The sequence below is a fragment of the Macaca nemestrina genome, chromosome 9, assembly GCF_043159975.1.
Source record: "Macaca nemestrina isolate mMacNem1 chromosome 9, mMacNem.hap1, whole genome shotgun sequence".
Taxonomy (NCBI): domain Eukaryota; kingdom Metazoa; phylum Chordata; class Mammalia; order Primates; family Cercopithecidae; genus Macaca; species Macaca nemestrina.
Genome location: NC_092133.1, coordinates 35,568,671 through 35,587,559, shown reverse-complemented (window position 1 = coordinate 35,587,559; position 18,889 = coordinate 35,568,671). Strand labels below are relative to the sequence as shown.

The 18,889-nt window shown below is 37.2% G+C and overlaps 1 protein-coding gene across 5 annotated transcripts in view; it reads left to right on the top strand.

The window, feature by feature from the left end:
* LOC105478430 (R3H domain and coiled-coil containing 1 like) overlaps positions 1 to 18,889 on the top strand; it is a 102,715-nt gene that overhangs the window by 40,631 nt on the left and 43,195 nt on the right. For 2 of the 5 annotated variants that reach the window (XM_011735718.2, XM_071069337.1), the window contains exon 3: positions 10,840 to 10,936. The exons of the other annotated variants lie outside the window; for them this stretch is intronic. The gene's annotated coding sequence lies outside the window, so the exon portion shown is untranslated. The remainder of the gene's footprint in view (positions 1 to 10,839; positions 10,937 to 18,889) is intronic. 5 annotated transcript variants of the gene reach the window in all.

Sequence of the window (18,889 nt, the reverse complement as noted above, 5' to 3'; positions counted from 1 at the left end):
TGGGGAGGGGTAGCATTAGGAGATATACCTAATGTAAAGGACGAGTTAATGAGTGCAGCACACCAACATGGCACATGTATACATATGTAACAAACCCGCATGTTGTGCACATGTACCCTAGAACATAAAGTATAATAAAAAAATTATTTTATGGATCATGCTTTTGATGTTATGTCTAAGAAACCTTTGCTAAACCAAAAATCCCAAAGATTTTGTTCTATATTTATGTATAGCAGTGTTAAAATTGTAGGTTTACATTTAGATCTGTGATTCATTTTGTTAGTTTTTATATGTGGTGTGAGGTATAGATACAGTTTTTGTTGTTGGAAATGAATTTCTACTTGTTTTGGGACCATTTTTTGGAAGGACTCTCTTTTTCATAGAATTTCCTTTATACATGTCTTGAAAATCAGTTGTTCATATACGTGCGAGTCTTTTTCTGGACTCTTACTCTGTTTCATTCATCTATATGTTTATCCTTTCTCCACTATGACACCTGATTATTCTAGCTTTATAGTGAACTTGAAATCTATCTTTGTCCCTTTTCAAAGTTACTTTGGTGATTCCATTTCCTATGCCTCTTCATATCCATTTTAGAATCAGCTTCTTAATTTCTGTAGAAAGTCCTTCTGGATTCTGATTTAATTCTAAAGATCATTTTGGGGAGAACTGACATCTTAAATATTGAGGCATCTCATTTATTATCTTTCTTTAGATTTTTGATGTCTTATCAATGTATTTTAGTTTTCAGGGTAGATTGTACACATACTCTGTTAGTTTTATGCCTAAGCATTTCATGTTTTTGAGTGCTAATGTAAATGATACTCTTCAATTTTCAGTTTTTTTCGTTGATAGAATATAGAACTGCTTGTATCCTTATTACCTTGCTAAACTTACTTAGTTCTGGTGGCTTTCTTATAAATTCTATGGGATTTCTATGCAGAAGATTATGTCACCTGCAGATAAAGACAGTATTACTTCTTTCTTCCAATCTGGATGTCTTTTATATTTTTTTCTGCCTTGCTGCACTGGCTGAAACCTCCATTTTAATGTCAAATAGAAGTGGCAAGTGTGGTCATCTTTACTTTGTTTTTGCATCTTATGGGGAAAGAATTTGGTTCTTCAAGTATAATATAAGCTGTAGGTTTTTATTGCTCTGCTTTTTTTTGTAGATAACATTTATTAGGATGAGGAAGTTCTATTCCTAGTTTACTGGATGGATGTTGATTTTTGTCAAATATTTTATGTACATCCATTGAAATAATCCTTTATTTTATTTTTTTAGTCTTTTATGATGAATTATATTTTGCCTGAACTTTTTAAAATTAATTAATTAGTTTATCTATTATACTTTAAGTTCTAGGGTACATGTGCACAATGTGTAGGTTTGTTACATATGTATGTATGTGCCATGTTGATTTGCTGCATCCATTAACTCGTCTTTTACATTAGGTATTTGTCCTAATACTATCCCTCCCCCACCCCCCCACCCCATGACAGGCCCCATTGTGTGATGTTCCCTGCCCTGTGTCCGAGTGTTCTCATTGTTCAATTCCCACCTATGAGTGAGAACATGAGGTGTTTGATTTTCTATCCTTGTGTTAGTTTGCTCAGAATGATGGTTTCCAGCTTTATCCATGTCCCTACAAAGGACATGAACTCATCCTTTCTTTTGGCTGCATGGTATTCCATGGTATATATGTGCCACATTTTCTTAATCCAGTCTATCATTGGTGGACATTTGGATCGGTTCCAAGTTTTTGTTACTGTGAATAGTGCCACAGTAAACATATGTGTGCATGTGTCTTTATAGTACCATGATGTATAATCCTTTGGGTATATACCCAGTAATGGGATCACTGGGTCAAATGGTATTTCTAGTTCTAGATCCTTGAGGAATTGCCACACTGTCTTCCACAGTGGTTGAACTAGTTTACTCTGCCATCAACCATGTAAAAGTGTTCCTGTTTCTCCACATCCTCTCCAGCACCTGTTGTTTCCTGACTTTTTAATGATCGCCATTCTAATTGGTGTGAGATGGTATCTCATTGTGCTTTTTATTAGCATTTCTCTGATGACCAGTGATGATGAGCGTTTTTTCATGTGTCTGTTGGCTGCATAAATACCTTATTTTGAGAAGTGTCTGTTCATATCCTTTGCCCACTTTCTGATGGGGTTGTTTGATTTTTTCTTGCAAATTTAAGTTCTTTGTAGATTCTGGATATTATCCCTTTGTCAGATGGGTAGATTGCAAAAATTTTCTCCCGTTCTGTAGGTTGCTTATTCACTCTGATGGTAGTTTCTTTTGCTGTGCAGAAGCTCTTTAGTTTAATTAGATTCCATTTGTGTATTTTGGCTTTTGTTGCCATTGCTTTTGGTGTTTTAGTCATGAAGTCCTTGCCCATCCCTATGTCCTCAATGGTATTGCCTAGGTTTTCTTCTAGGGTTTTTATAGTTTTAGGTCTAACATTTAAGTCTTTAATCCATCTTGAATTAGTTTTTGTATAAGGTATAAGGAAGGGATCCAGTTTCAGCTTTCTACATATGGCTAGCCAGTTTTCCCAGCACCATTTATTAAATAGGGAATCCTTTCCCCATTTTTTGTTTTTGTCAGGTTTGTCAAAGATCAGATGGTTGTAGATATGTGGTGTTATTTCTGAGGCCTCTGTTCTGTTCCATTGGTCTATATCTCTGTTTTGGTACCAGTACCATGCTGTTTTGGTTACTGTAGCCTTGTAGTATAGTTTGAAGTCAGGTAGCATGATGCCTCCAGCTTTGTTCTTTTGGCTTAGGATTGTCTTGACGATGCGGGCTCATTTTTGGTTCCATATGAACTTTGAAGTACCTTTTTCCAATTCTGTGAAGAAAGTCATTGGTAGCTGGATGGGGATGGCATTGAATCTATAAATTACCTTGGGCCCTGTGGCCATTTTCACGATATTGATTCTTCCTATCCATGAGCATGGAATGTTCTTCCATTTGTTTGTGTCCTCTTTTATTTTGTGGAGCAGTGGTTTGTAGTTCTCCTTGAAGAGGTCCTTCACATCCCTTGTAAGTTGGATTCCTAGGTATTTTATTCTCTTTGTAGCAATTGTGAATGGGAGTTCACTCGTCATTTGACTCTCTGTCTGTTATTGGTGCATAGGAATACTTGTGATTTTTGCACATTGATTTTGTATCCTGAGACTTTGCTGAAGTTTCTTATCAGCTTAAGGAGATTTTTGGCTGAGAGAGTGGGGTTTTCTAAATATACAGTCATGTCATCTGCAAACAGGGACAATTTGACTTCCTCTTTTTCTAATTGAATACCCTTTATTTCTTTCTCTTGTGTAATTGCCCTAGCCAGAACTTCCAACACTATGTTGAATAGGAGTGGTGAGAAGGCATCCCTGTCTTCTGCCAGTTTTCAGAGGGAATGCTTCTAGTTTTTGCCCATTCAGTATGATATTGGCTGTGGGTTTGTCATAAATATCTCTTATTATTTTGAGATACATTTCATCGATACCTAATTTATTGAGAGTTTTTAACATGAAAGACTGTTGAATTTTGTTGAAGGCCTTTTCTGCATCTATTGAGCTAATCATGTGGTTTTTGTCTTTGGTTCTGTTTATGTGATGGATTACGTTTATTGATTTGTGTATGTTGAACCAGCTTTGCATCCTAGGGATGAAGCCAACTTGATCTTGGTGGATAAGCTTTTTGATTTGCTGCTGGATTCGGTTTGCCAGTATTTTATTGAGGATTTTTGAATCAATGTTCATGAGGGTTATTGGTCTAAAATTCTCTTTTTTTGTTGTGCCTCTGTCAGGCTTTGGTATCAGGATGATGCTGGCCTCATAAAATGAGTTAGGGAGGATTCCCTCTTTTTCTATTGATTGGAATAGTTTCAGAAGGAATGGTACCAGCTTCTGTTTGTACCTCTGGTAGAATTCAACTGTGAATCCTTCTGGTCCTGGACTTTTTTTAGTTGGTAGGCTGTTAATTATTGCCTCAATTTCAGAGCCTATTATTGGTCTATTCAGGGATTCAAATTCTTCCTGGTTTAGTCTTGGGAGGGTGTGTGTGTCCAGGAATTTATCCATTTCTTCTAGATTTTCTGGTTTATTTGCGTTGAGGTATGTATAGTATTCTCTGATAGTAATTTGTATTTCTGTGGGATCAGTGATGATATCCCCTTTATCATTTTTTATTGCGTCTATTTGATTCTTCTCTTCTTCTTTATTAGTCTTGCTAGTGGTCTATCAATTTTGTTGACCTTTTCAAAAAACCAGCTCCTGGATTCATTGATTTTTTGAAGGGTTTTTGTGTCTGTATCTCCTTCAGTTCTGCTCTGATCTTAGTTATTTCTTGCCTTCTGCTAGTTTTTGAACTTGTTTTCTCTTGCTTCTCTAGTTCTTTTAATTGTGATGTTAGGGTGTCGATTTTAGATCTTTCCTGCTTTCTCTTGTGGGCATGTAGTGCTGTAAATTTCCCTCTACACAGTGCTTTAAATGTGTCCCAGAGATTCTGGTATGTTGTGTCTTTGTTCTCATTGGTTTCAAAGAACATCTTTATTTCTGCCTTCATTTCGTTATTTACCCAGTAGTCATTCAGGAGCAGGTTGTTCAGTTTCCATGCAGTTGTGTGGTTTTGAGTGAGTTTCTTAATCCTGAGTTCTAATTTGATTGCACTGTGGTCTGAGAGACAATTTATTGTGATTTCTGTTCTTTTAGATTTGCTGAGGAGTACTTTACTTCGAACTGTGTGTTCAGTTTTGGAACAAGTGTGATGTGGTATTGAGAAGAATGTATATTCTGTTGATTTTGGGTGGAGAGTTCTGTAGATGTCAGGTCTGCTTGGTGCAGAGCTGAGTTCAAGTCCTGGATATCCTTGTTAACCTTCTGTCTCGTTGATCTGTCTAATATTGACAGTGGGGTATTAAAGTCTCATTATTGTGTGGGAGTCTAAGTCTTTTTGTAGGTCTCTAAGGACTTGCTTTATGAATCTGGGTGCTCCTGTATTGGGTGCATATATATTTAGGATAGTTAGCTCTTCTTGTTGAATTGGTCCCTTTACCATTATGTAATGGCCTTCTTTGTCTCTTTTGATCTTTGTTGGTTTAAAGTCTGTTTTATCAGAGATTATGATTGCAACCCTTGCTTTTTTTTTTTTTTGCTTTCCATTTGCTTGGTAGATCTTCCTCCATCCCTTTATTTGGAGCCTGTATGTGTCTCTGCATGTGAGATGGTTCTCCTGAATATAGCACACTGATGGATCTTGACTCTTTATCCAATTTGCCAGTCTGTGTCTTTTAATTGGGGCATTTAGCCCATTTACATTTAAGGTTAATATTGTTATGTGTGAATTTGATCCTGTCATTATGATGTTAGCTGGTTATTTTGCCCGTTAGTTGATGCAGTTTCTTCCTAGCATTGATGGTCTTTACAATTTGGCATGTTTTTGCTATGGCTAGTACCGGTTGTTCCTTTCCACGTTTGGTGCTTCTTTTAGGAGCTCTGGTGGTGACAAAATCTCTCAGCATTTACTTGTCTGTAAAGGATTTTATTTCTCCTTCACTTATGAAGCTTAGTTTGGCTGGATATGAAATTCGGGGTTGAAAATTCTTTTAAGAATGTTGAATATTGGCCCCCACTGTCTTCTGGCTTGTAGAGTTTCTGCCAAGAGATCTGCTGTTAGTCTGACGGGCTTTCCTTTGTGGGTAACCCGACCTTACTCTCTGACTGCCCTTCACATTTTTTCCTTCATTTCAACCTTGGTGAATCTGACAATTATGTGTTTTGCGGTTGCTCTTCTCGAGGAATAATCTTTGTGGCGTTCTCTGTATTTCCTGAATTTGAATGTTGGCCTACCTTGCTAGGCTGGGGAAGTTCTCTTGGATAATATCCTGAAGAGTGTTTTCCAACTTGGTTCCATTCTCCCCGTCACTTTCAGATACACTAATCACATGTAGATTTGGTCTTTTCACATAGTCCCATATTTCTTGGAGCCTTTGTTCATTTCTTTTTACTCTTTTTTCTCTAAACTTCTCACTTCATTTCATTAATTCGATCTTCAATCACAGATACCCTTTCTTTCACTTGATCGAATTGGCTACTGAAGCTTGTGCTTGCGTCACGTAGTTATCGTGCCATGGTTTTCAGCTCCATCGGGTCATTTAACGTCTTCTCTATGCTGTTTATTCTCCTTGGCCATTTGTCTAATCTTTTTTCAAGATTTTTAGCTTCCTTGCGATGGGTTTGAACATCCTCCTTTAGCTTGAAGAAGTTTGTTATTACCACTCTTCTGAAGCCTACTTCTGTCAGCTTGTCAAAGTCGTTATCCGTCCAGCTTTGTTCCATTGCTGGCGAGGAGCTGCGATCCTTTGGAGGAGAAGAGGCGCTCTGGTTTTTAGAATTTTCAGCTTTTCTGCTCTGGTTTCTCTCCATCTTTGTGGTTTTATCTACCTTTGCTCTTTGATGATAGTGACCTACAGATGGGGTTTTGGTGTGGATGTCCTTTTTGTTGATGTTGATGCTATTCCTTTCTATTTGTTAATTTTCCTTATAACAGTCAGGGCCCTCAGCTGCAGGTCTGTTGGAGTTTGCTGGAGGTCCACTCCAGACCCTGTTTGCGTGGGTATCACCAGTGGAGGCTGTAGAACAGCAAATATTGCAGAACAGCAAATATTCCTGCCTGATCCTTCCTCTGGAAGCTTCGTCTCAGAGGGGCACCCTCTGAGTATGAGTATGAATATGAGGTGTCAGTTGGCCCCTACTGGGAGGTGTCTCCCAGTTAGGCTACACGGGGGTCAGGGACCCAATTGAGAAGGCAGTCTGTCCATTCTCACAGTTCAGACACTGTACTGGGAGAACTTCTGCTGTCTTCAGAGCTGTCAGACAGGGACGTTAACTCTGCAGAAGTTTCTGCTGCCTTTTGTTCATCAATGCCCTGCCCCCAGAGGTGGAGTCTACAGAGGCCTGCAAGCCTCCTTGCGCTGCAGTGGGCTCCATCCAGTTTGAGCTTCCTGGCCACTTTGTTTACCATTACTCTGCAATGGTGGATGCCCCTCCCTGAGCCAGGCTGCCGCCTGGCAGTTCAATCTCGGACTGCTGTGCTAGCAGTGAGCAAGGCTCTGTGGGTGTGGGACTTGCTGAGCCAGGCGTGGGGTATAATCTCCTGGTGTGCCATTTGCTAAGACCATTGGAAAAGCGCAGTATTTGGGTGGCAGTGTCCCAGTTTTCCTGGTACAGTCTGTCACGGCTTCCCTTGGCTAGTAAAGGGAAATCCCCGGACCCCTTGCACTTCCCGGGTGAGACGACGCCCCGCCCTTCTTCGGCTCGCCCTCCCTGGGCTGCGCCCACTGTCCAACCAGTCCCAGTGAGATGAACCAGGTACCTCAGTTGGAAATGCAGAAATCACCCATCTTCTGCATCAGTCACACTGGGAGCTGCAGGCTGGAGCTGTTTCTATTTGGCCATCTTGGAATGGACCACAAGCCTGAACATTTTTTATTTCTTCTTCAGTTTGAAAGATATTTTCATGTATATAGATTTCTGCATTGAGAGTTTTTTCTTTCAGCACTTCAGTGGCATCTGGCTTTCATAGTTTCTGAAAGTTCTTATCCTGTTCCATTGTATTATGTCTTTTTTTTTTTTTTTTTAATCTCTGGCAGCCTTCAAGGTTTTCTCTTTATCTTTGATTTTTTCCCCATCAGTTTGAATATGATGTGTCTAATTGTGAATTTTTGTTGTTGTTATTGTTTGTTTATTTGATGCTACCTCGTGTTCTCTGAGCTTTTTGGATTCTTTTGTATTAATTTTGAAAAACTTTGGTTATCTCTTTATATTTTGTTTCTGTCTTACTGTCTTTCTAGAATTCCAGTTACACATATGTTAGAGTATTTGATATCGTCCCATAGCACTTGGATGTTCTCTTCTCTGTTTTTCATTCTCTTGTTATGTTTTTTTTGGGGTAGTTTCTGTTGGTCTTTACTGATTCTATGACTGTCTTGGTCTTCCGATAAGGTTGTTGAAAGCTTTCATCTCTGTTACTGTATTTTTATTTCTAGCATTTCCATTTGATTTCTTCTTACTATTTCCTTCCCTGTGCTTAAATTACACATCTGTGTATGCATGTTATCTACATATTTTGTTAGAGCATTTAACCTATAAATTCTGTGTTTGATAGTTCTAACATGATGGTTGTGTCCAAATCTGGTTCTATTGATTGTTTTGTCTCTTGCCAGTGTGGTTTTGTGTTTTGTTTTTTTTCTTTGCTTCTTTTTCTGGTTTTTTTTTTTTTTTTTTTTTTTTTTTTGGTTGAAATCTGGACATTTTGTGTAGAGAGCCAGTTAAATAGTATTTATGCCTGGAAATGGACATGCTTTGTCTTTTCCTGAGACGTGTGTGTGTGTGTTTGTGTGTGTGTGTATGTATGTATGTATGTGTGTGTGTATAGTGGGAAGGAGTGTTGGGGGGTTGTTATTGCTAGGTTACTTTTAATTTACCACAGGCTTCAAGTTTCTCTAGCATTACTTCGTGTTTAGGGTAGGATTTAGTTTGCCAGAGAGTTTTTCTTAATGTCTACTCTACCCTCAGCTTTAGGTCTTCCCTTTGAGCTTGCATCTCAGAGAAGGTATTTCTCCATGCTTTAGCTCTTTGCTCATGAACAGTCATTCGCTACATAACAATGTTTTGGCCAACAGCAGACTGCATATATGATGATGGTCCCCTAAGATTATAATACCATATTTTAACTGTACCTTTCTATATTTAGATAAACAAAATACTTACCATTGTGTTACAGTTGCCTGCAGTATTCAGTACAGTAACATGCTATAGAGTTTAGTAGCCTAAGACCAATACTATACTATACTGTATAGTCTAGGTGTGTACCAGGCTATACTGTCTTTGTCTGTGTAGGTATACTCTGTGATGTTCTCACAATGAAATCACCTAATGATGCATTTCTCAGACCATATCCCTGTCATTACGTGACACCTGACTGTAGTACATTGCTATTACATGTTGTTTGAGACTTACTAGCCTGCTTTTGATGGGATATGGGGAGGACATTTTGTGTTGGATTTTTCTAGTCTCAGTTTTAGCTAGATGTTTCCCTTTTCTCTGGGTCTCAGGTATGGGGCTTCTTCAAAGATCCTGCCCCTTCTTTAAGTGGGGTAGAGGGTTTTTTTGTTTCGTTTGCTTTCCCTAGCTGCAGGTCCACATTTGGCTTGCAGTAATTAAAAAAATTTTTTTTAACCAAGTTCTTGTTGGCTTGTATGGTGTCCGGTGTTTACTATAGGTAAAGTAGTGCTCATGTCCCATCTCTCCCTTCGAAATCCTGTCTGTCTTTAGATTTTAGATCAGTTACTTAGATTTAAAGTTACCTTTTGTGCTGGGTTCAAGAAAATTTGTGATTTTGCACAGCATCCATCTTTTACTTTGTTTTAAGGGTGAAAATGACATACTTTCTACCTTTCTACATCCTAAGCAGGATCTAGAAGTCCCATTTATTTCTTGAGGATGTCTATTGATATGAGATATTTGATGGTTAAAATATCTTTTAAATCTGTTCCTTTCAATTTTTTCCTCCAAATTTTTATTTTTGTTTGTTCATTTATTCAATATAAAAACATCAAGTCTGTGCTATGTGTCTAGGCACTGTGCTCAGTGTTGGGGGATATAGGGATGGGCAAGTACCCATAATAATCCCTTTTCTAATGAGCATGTAGTTTAATGAGGAAGACCGGATAATTAAAGAAGTAATTATACTAAAGTAATGGTAAGAGCTGTAATAGGAGAAGTATGTGGAAGGAGGCACCCAGTCTTACCTAGAATGATTAGGTAAGGCTTCTCAGAGAAAGAACTGTGATGTAGACATAAATGTTATGTAGGAATGAGGTTAAAGATGGCTGGGAGGCTGTGGGGAAGCAGAGTACGTGGGGAAGGAAGAGATTATCCAGTAGCTAAGATGCAAAACAAATCCACAGAACCAACATGAAGAGTTTGAGAATCTGGAAGAAGAGCTATGTGGCTATAAAGCGTATGATGACAGAAGTGACAAAAGGTAAGACTGGAGAAATTGATTGGAGCCAGGTTAGAAAGAAGAGTCTTCTAAGCCATGTTAAGTTGATTTTATCATGAAAATGATGGCAAGTCATTGAAAGACTTTAGGGAGGGTGACATCTGAGTAGCTAATGGTTTTGAAAAAGTCATTTTGGATGGAAGGTGAGGAGTGAATGGAAAGAAGCAAAGCAGTTACCAAGACTAGTTAGTTAGGTTGCCTCAGTAATCCAGGCATTTGCATGTGTTGTTTTAACTTGGAGTAGTGGCATTAGAGATAGGGACAACTAGGCAAATTAAAGAGTTACTCAGATGTGAAGATCAGTGGAACTTTTCCATTGATTGAATACAGAGAGTGAGGAAGAAGGAAGACTTGGGATGTATCCAGTAAAAATCTTGGTATATTTCTGAAGAACCTCCAAGTTTCCTTCCTTCTTTCAGAGGGAGAGTAGAAGAAATGACCCCTTTTTACTTTAATAATTCTCTTTTATGTATGGCCCAAAATTCATTGAGGCCATGGAGGTAAGTCAGAAAAAGGGAAAAGGAAAAAAATATGTAAATAATATGTAAGTCATGGTAAATGAACTTCTCTTGCCTGATTGTCTTTGAGTGTTGAGAAAAACAGGACAGTTTGGTTCCTTCAGTTTTGATGTTTAGCCTATGGGTATATAAACAAAATCTGCAAACCTTGCTCTTCTGGAACAAAAATAGCATACAATTGATCTTCTCAAATAGCTGTTCCGTGTAGAGAGACATTTAACTATATTTAATCATGTAATTTCCTTGTTTTTTCCAGATGGTTTTACTCAGCATTTGGTGTGGTGGATCTTACATAAACCTTTAAAACTTACATTAGAGTGTTCAAGTCTTCTGAGACTCCAGAGTCACCTAAGGTAGTGATAATTACCACTAATAGCTGTGACAAGTTTTATACAGAGCATTGCTGTGGGTGCCAATAGTGTTTTTCATGGCAGTGGAGGGGCACAGTATGGTTTTCAGAAAAAGGATGTTAGTAATAAACAGCTCTCATATGATTCAAGATTTCAGTGGTTAAGGTGGGAAAGTAGGTGTGGCGCTTATGGAGGCGATCAGTTTTCCTTCTCAGAATGATGGATGTAGTTAAAAGCAAGTATGGTGTATTATTACAATGTTAGAGTTAGGCAGTTATGATTTAGAAAATTTTTTGCTTTGTTGAGGGTATACTGTGGGATAGAGTTGTGAGTAGCTAAATAACTCAGGTATTAGTTAAAGCTGGGTGTGTATTCTGATTTCTATACTTACTAGCTAGGTGTACAACCTTGAGTCTTCATTTATTTGTCTGTAAAATGGTAATAATAATTATATACACCTTGAAGAGTTGTTACAAAGGTTAAATGAGATGATGTATACAAGTACTTAACCCAGTGCTTTGTTCATTGACTTATTTGGTAGGGTACAAGTTTAAATTATATTGCCGTGTACAGTTTGTTAAATCCAACATGCTACAGATTGAGTAGCCCTTATCTGAAATGCTTGGTACCAGAAGTGTTTTTGATTTTGATTTTTTTGTTTGTTTTTGAATATTTGCATTATATTTAACAGTTGAACATCCCTAACCTGAAAATCTGAAATCTGGAATGCTCCAATGTGCATTTCCTTTGAGTGTCATGTCAGTGCTTGGAAAGTTTTGGACTTTGGAACATTTTGGATTGCAGATTTTCACATTAGGGCATATCAACCCATATAAGGTGTTTATAATCTAAGAAACAGTCATAATCTTAGGTCTCTTAAACATTTCTCATAATTGGATTATGTTTACATATTTCCCATCTGTAAAAAGGGCTAGTAATGTAAAAATACAGAGTATCATTTCTTTGATGGTGGCAGGAAATTATGGTTTACAAGAATGAAGTAGGTATTGGATGGGGGGCTTAAATATGGCTCTGGTTTAATTTTGCTGTTATCATTAGTTTGCACATAAGGTCTCTTTCTATAAATAGATATGTATCATATATACAAATTGAGAAAGGTTTGCTTCAGTAGGAAAATAGCTAGTGAGTTGAGTCAAAGAGATAAGATATAACAAATCTTTTTTTTTTTTTTTAAAGAGATAAGGTCTTGTTCTGTTGCCCAGGATGGAGTGCATTAGCATGGTCTTAGTTCACTGTAACCTCAAACTCCTGGGCTTAGGTGATCCTCCTACCTCAACCTCCTAAGTAGCTAGGACTACAGATGTGCACCACCATACCCAGCTAATTAAAAAAATTTTTTTTGGTACAGATAGAGTCTCGGTATGTTGCCCAGGCTGGTCTCAAACTCCTGAACTTAAGTGATCCTCCCACCTTGGCCTCCCAGAAGTTCTGGGGTTACAGGTAGGAGCCACTGTACCTGGCCAAAGGAATTCTTAATGTTGTTCAAGAATGCACATACCTTTTACGCACACACACACACACATACACAGAATCTCAAATTAAGGAGAAACATCTGAATTGATACTGCTTTGTGCCAGGCACATTTGCTTTTGCGCTCATTTATTTACCAAACATCTTATTGAATGCCATATGTGCCAGGAATGGTGCTGGGTATTGAGAAACTAAAAATGGTAAGGTATTTCTTGTTTTCAAGGAGCTGTAGGTATGATTGTTAGTCAGACAAGCTTACAGTTTGGTATGGCAGCAGAGAGCGCAGAATACCAAGCCCACATTTACTCAAGGAATGTTTATTGAAAGCTAAAATATACAAGTATTCGGTAGGCATTCAGAGATCATTTAGAACTACATCTCAAAAGGAACAGCCCTAAGTCATCCTTGGTAAGTAAGTCTTCAAATGGCAATGGAGAGTCCTGTGTCTGGATCCACTATAGGATAGGCTCAGGGTAATGCTAAATAAGGCTAGACCCTGGAAAACTTCCTTATCAGCTTTGTTGACCCATTGGTGTTCCTTTGGCTTTTCATTTCTCTGCCTCAGTTATGTCTTTCAGAGTAGCTTTTGGAGAGGTGAAAGGAGGCAATTAGGGCTTCTCATCTCCTAGACATCAAGTAATTGATATAGTTATTTCTGTATTTTTTTCCCATAAGATTGTTAAAGATATTTAAGTGGGGAGTACTAACCACACTGATATATTCATATAGCCACAGGCATTTATGAGCACAAACATTGGACTCAGAGTATCTGGGTTAGGATCTAGATAATCCTCTGCCATATTCTAGTCCCTTGGCCTTGGGGGACTCAATTTAACACCCTCGTTGCCTCAGTTTTCTCATTTGTCGAATTGGACTAGTAATAAGTCCACTTCATAGGGTGGTTGGGAGAATCAAATGAAATGTTACTATTTTGAACATAAAATAGTCAAGTGAGTTATTTGTCAGGTGAGCAAGTAAGATCTGGTAAGTGGCCAAAATAAATATAAAGGTTGTGTTTTTAAGTTCATATACTTTGCTCAATTAGGAAACACCTCAGATCCTTATTTAGAAGCCTTTTATTGTTACTTTGTATATAATTTAGACACTCTGGAATTTGTAGTGCCCTTTAGGTTGAGAGAAATAGAAATGCCTAGAGTAGCAAAAAGTGACAGATGGCAAAGAGAAAGAAACAATAAAAATCAGGTACTCTACTGAAAAAAAAATAGTGATCTGGAGGTTGTAGTACAGCTGTGCATTGCATGTGGGGTGAGGACAGCCTTTCACAATGAAGAAGGCCTTGAGTCATCACCTTATGCATGGCACAGTTTGGCGGTTTGAACAGAACTGTTTGACTTCTCATTCTGCTTTCTACTAGTGATTGTATTTCTTGAATGCCTTTTAGTAAGGTCTATCTATGTAAGGTCTCTCAATAATGAGTGTCTACCTGGGTTAAAAACTTATTTCTCTTTAGTCCAGATACATTAAAGAGAAGACCTGTAAAGTAATTTCTTTCACTATAGACTTTAATTTTAGAAATTACTGTCTTATTCTGTCAACTTAAATTGTAATATATATTTTGTGTAACCTGGTTTGAATAGAAGTAAAAATGAATCCCCAAGCAGATATAGGAATTATTTTGTGTTTTCAAGTGTGAAATATATCATTGTATTATAATAACTAGTGCAACTGCATTTACGGAAGAATGCATTAAGAAAACTACAGCAGAATCAGCTGTGGTTCATTAGCAGATTTTATAGTTTTTAAAATATGAAGCCATTTCTCTGCTGTCCCAGTATAATTTTTTATGTTATTATATTGCACACAAGTGCCTCTGTTCTGTGTTTGTATTGAATCTCTTTTAAAGTGAAGCTCCCATGCCAAGAGAAGGACGTTTCTTGGTTTCTTGATTGCAAATGCAGTTGACTCTCAGTATCCCTGGAGAATGGGTTCTGAGACTTTCCTTGGAAACCACAGTTTGAGGATGTTCAAGTCTCTGATATAAAATGGCAGTATTTGTATGTGACCTATGTTCATCCTCCTTTTTACTTTATATCGTCTCTAGATTACTTATAATACCTAATGCAATATAAATGCTAGGTAAATATTTGTTAGACTCTATTGTTTAGGGAATAATAACAAGGAAAATCTATACATGTTCAGTACATGTACAGATTTTTTTAACTGAATTTTTTTAACATGTAATTAAAATATTTCTACATGAATTTTTTAACACGTAAAATTTTTTTAACTGAATGTTTTCCATCTGTGGGTTGGTTGAATCCATAGATATGGATCCCACGGATATGGAGGGCCAGTTGTACTGTACTTGTGATTGACATTGGAAGTGGGAAGACCTTGAAAGTGTGGAAAGGATTGGGTATATTTTTAATTTTATTATTTTATTATTCTGATTTTATACTGCCAAAGAATCTTCCAATTTTTTACTCATGTTTTCTCTTTTACCTTGCTCTACAACCAGAATTACAAATTACTTGAAACAGAAAATGTTTTCTATGCCTGTCGTATGCATTTCTGACATTGAATATACTGTTTAGAATAGTATTTTAAAACTTTTGTTCAGGTGAAATCAACTTAGTGAATAAATTGATTTTAAATTATAAGAATTTTAAAAGCCTTAAATTGTAAAAGGTGAAGAAGAATTCTAGATTAAAAGTAAGAGTAGTGCCTTCATTAAGGGTAAGTATTTTATGGACTTTTTTATTATTATACTTTAAGTTCTATGGTACATGTACACAATCTGCAGGTTTGATACATAGGTATATGCATGTGCCATGTTGGTTTGCTGCACCCATCAACTCATCATTTACATTAGGTATTTCTCCTAATGCTATCCCTCCCCAAGCCCCCGACCCCCTGACAGGCCCTGGTGTGTGATGTTCCCCGCTGTGCATCCAAGTGATGTCATTGTTCAGTTCCTACCTGTGAGTGAGAACATGTGGTGTTTGGTTTTCTGTCCTCGTGATAGTTTGCTGAGAATGATGTTTTCCAGCTTCATCCTTTTCCCTGCAAAGGACATGAACTCATCCTTTTTTTCAGCTGCATAGTATTCCATGGTGTATATGTGCCACATTCTCTTAATCCAGTCTGTCATTGATGGACATTTGGGTTGGTTCCAAGTCTTTGCTATTGTGAATAGTGCCGCAATAAACATATGTGTGCATGTGTCTTTATAGTAGCATGATTTATAGTCCTTTGGGTATATACCCAGTAATGGGATTGCTGGGGCAAATGGTAATTCTAGTTCTAAATCCTTGAGGAATCGCCACACTGTCTTCCACAATCGTTAAACCAATTTACACTCCCACCAACAGTGTAAAAGTGTTCCTATTTCTCCACATCCTCCCCAGCATCTGTTGTTTCCTGACTTTTTAATGATTGCCATTCTGACTGGTGTGAGATGGTATCTCATTGTGGTTTTGATTTGCATTTCTGTGATTGACCAGTGATGATGAGCATTTTTTCATGTGTCTGTTGGCTGCATAGATGTCTTCTTTTGAGAGGTGTCTGTTCATATCATTTGCCCACTTTTTGTTGGGGTTGTTTTTTTCTTGTAAATTTGTTTGAGTTCTTCGTAGATTCTGGATATTATCCCTTTGTCAGATGGGTAGATTGCAAAAATTTTCTCCCATTCTATAGGTTGCCTGTTCACTGTGATGGTAGTTTCTTTTGCCGTGCAGAAGCTCTTTAGTTTAATCAGATCCCATTTGTCTATTTTGGCTTTTGTTGCCATTGCTGGTGTTTTAGTCAGGAAGTCCTTGCCCATGCATATGTCCTGAATGGTATTGCCTAGGTTTTCTCCTAGAGTTTTTATGGTTTTAGGTCTAACATTTAAGTCTTTAATCCATCTTGCATCAATTTTTGTATAAGGCGTAAGGTAAGGATGGAGTCTCACTGTATTGTCCAGGCTCGAGTGCAGTGGCACGATCTTGGCTCACTGCAGCCTCTGCCTTGCGGGTTCAAGCAATTCTCCTGCTTCAGCCTTCCAAGTAGCTGGGATTACAGGTGCCCTCCACTATGCCTGGCTAATTTTTGTACTTTCAGTAGAAATGGGGTTTCACACGTTGGCCAAGCTGGCCTTGAACTCCTGACCTCAGGTGATCCATCCATCTTGGCCTCCCAAACTGCTGGGATTACAGGTGTGAGCCACTGCGCCCAGCCTGGACTTTTTTTTTTTAAGTCACGTATGTGTATGAGTCTGTTTACTGTGTTATTATATGAAATGCTTTTCTTACTATGGAATGCAGGAAAAAAATTGGAAAAACTGGCTTAGGAACCTGTGCTTTTAGGTAAGTCTTACAAAGCTTAAGAAAAGAAGGTCTTGGAAATAATATAGAACAGAAATAAAAAAAATAGAAAATAGGAAAATAATAGAAAAAATTAAAGAAACTAATAGTTTGGCATTTTGAAAAGACCATAAGATCAGTAAAATTGACAAACCCTTAGCTAGGCTAAGGAAAGAGAGAGTAGTCTCAACTAAAAGTCAGAAATGAAAAAGGAGACATTGCAACTGATGCCACAGAAATACAAAGGATCATAAATGACTATTATGAACAATTATATGCCAACATATTGGCTAACCTGAAAGAAACTATAGATTTCTAGAAACTTACCAAGACTGAATAATGAAGAAATAGAAAATCTGAGCAGACCCATAAGCAGTAAGGAAATTCCATTACTAATAAAAAATCTCCTAGCAAAGAAAAGCCCAGGACCACATAGCTTCATTGGGGAATTCTACCAGACATTTAAAGGAGAATTGACACCAATTCTTCTTAAATTCTTCCAAAAAAAATGGAAGAAGAAGGAACACTTCCAGACTCATTTAATGAGGTCAGCATTACCCTGATACCAAAGCCAGAGATACTATAAGAAAACTACAGGCCAATATCTCTAATGAATATTGTAAAAATCTCCAGCAAAATACTAGCAAGATGAATTCAGTAACACATTAAAAGGATCTTACACTATGACCAAGTGGAATTTATCTCTGGGATGCAAGGATGGCTCAACATATGAAACTCAATAAATATAGATTATATACCATATTAACAATTGAGGACAAAAATCACATCATTTCAATTGATTCAGTAAAAGCATTGACAAAACATAACTTTTTATGATAAAAACACTCAACGGTCTAGGAATAGAAGGAAATTATCTCAACATAGTAAAGGTAATATGTGAAAAGCTCACAGCTAACATAATCATTAGTGAAAAATGAAGTTTTTCCTCTAAGATCAGGAACAAGGCAAGAATGCCCACTCATCACTTTCTTCAACATTGTAATAGAAATTCTAGCTAGAGCAGTTAGACGAGAAAAATAAATAAAAAGCATCCAAATTGGAAAGGAGGAAGTAAGGTTATCCCTAATCACAGATGACTTGGTTTTACCTGTATAAAACCTTAAAGATTCTTAAAAAAAAAAAAAAAAAAAAAAAAAAGCAAAACCTTTAAGAACCAATAAATCCAGCCAAGTTGCAGGATACAAAGTCAACTCTCCAAAATCAGTTGTGTTTCTGTGCACTAACAATTAAGGAAATAATCTCATTTACAGTAGCATCACAAAGAATAAAATACATAAGAGTAAACTTAATCGGGGGGAAAGACATACATTGAAAACTATAAAACATTGCTGAAATAAAGATACAAAAAAATGGAAAAACATACCTTTGATATTATTATGCTGAAACTAAAGCCAGAGAAATACTACTGGTTGAGCATCTCTACTCCAAAAATCCAAAATTCAGAATGCTCCAATGAGCATTTCCTTTGAGTATGACCTTTGAGCACTGTAAGCGCTCAAAAAGTTACGGATTTTGGAGCATTTTGGATTTAGGATTCTCGTATTAGGACTGCTCAATCTGTACAAGAAGACCAATATTCCTGATGAATATTGATGCAATATGTCGTGGATTGGAAGACTTAATATTGTTAAAATGTCCATACTGTCCAATCTACAAAGTCAGAACAATCTCTGGCAAAATCCTTATGGCGTTTTTTGCAGAAACAGATAAAACCATCCTAAAATTCATATGGACTCTCAAAGGAGCCTGAGTAGCCAAAGCAGTCTTGAGAAAGAAGAACAAAGCTGGAGGCCTCACACTTCCTGATTCCATAGCGTATTACAAAGCTATAGTAATCAAAACAGTGTGGTATTTGCATAAAAACAGGCATATAGACCAATGGCACAGACTAGAGAGCCCAGAAATAAACACATATAGTCAAATGATCTTTGATGAGCGTACCATGACTACACAATGGAAAAAAGGATAGTTTCTTCAGTAAATCATGTTGGGAAAACTGGATATCCACATGCAAAAGAATGAGGTTTACCATATACAAAATTTAATTAAAAATTAAATTTTTAATTAAATATAAGATTAAATGGATTAAATATAAGAACTGAGACTGTGAAAGTCCTAGAATAAAACAGGGGAAAAGCTT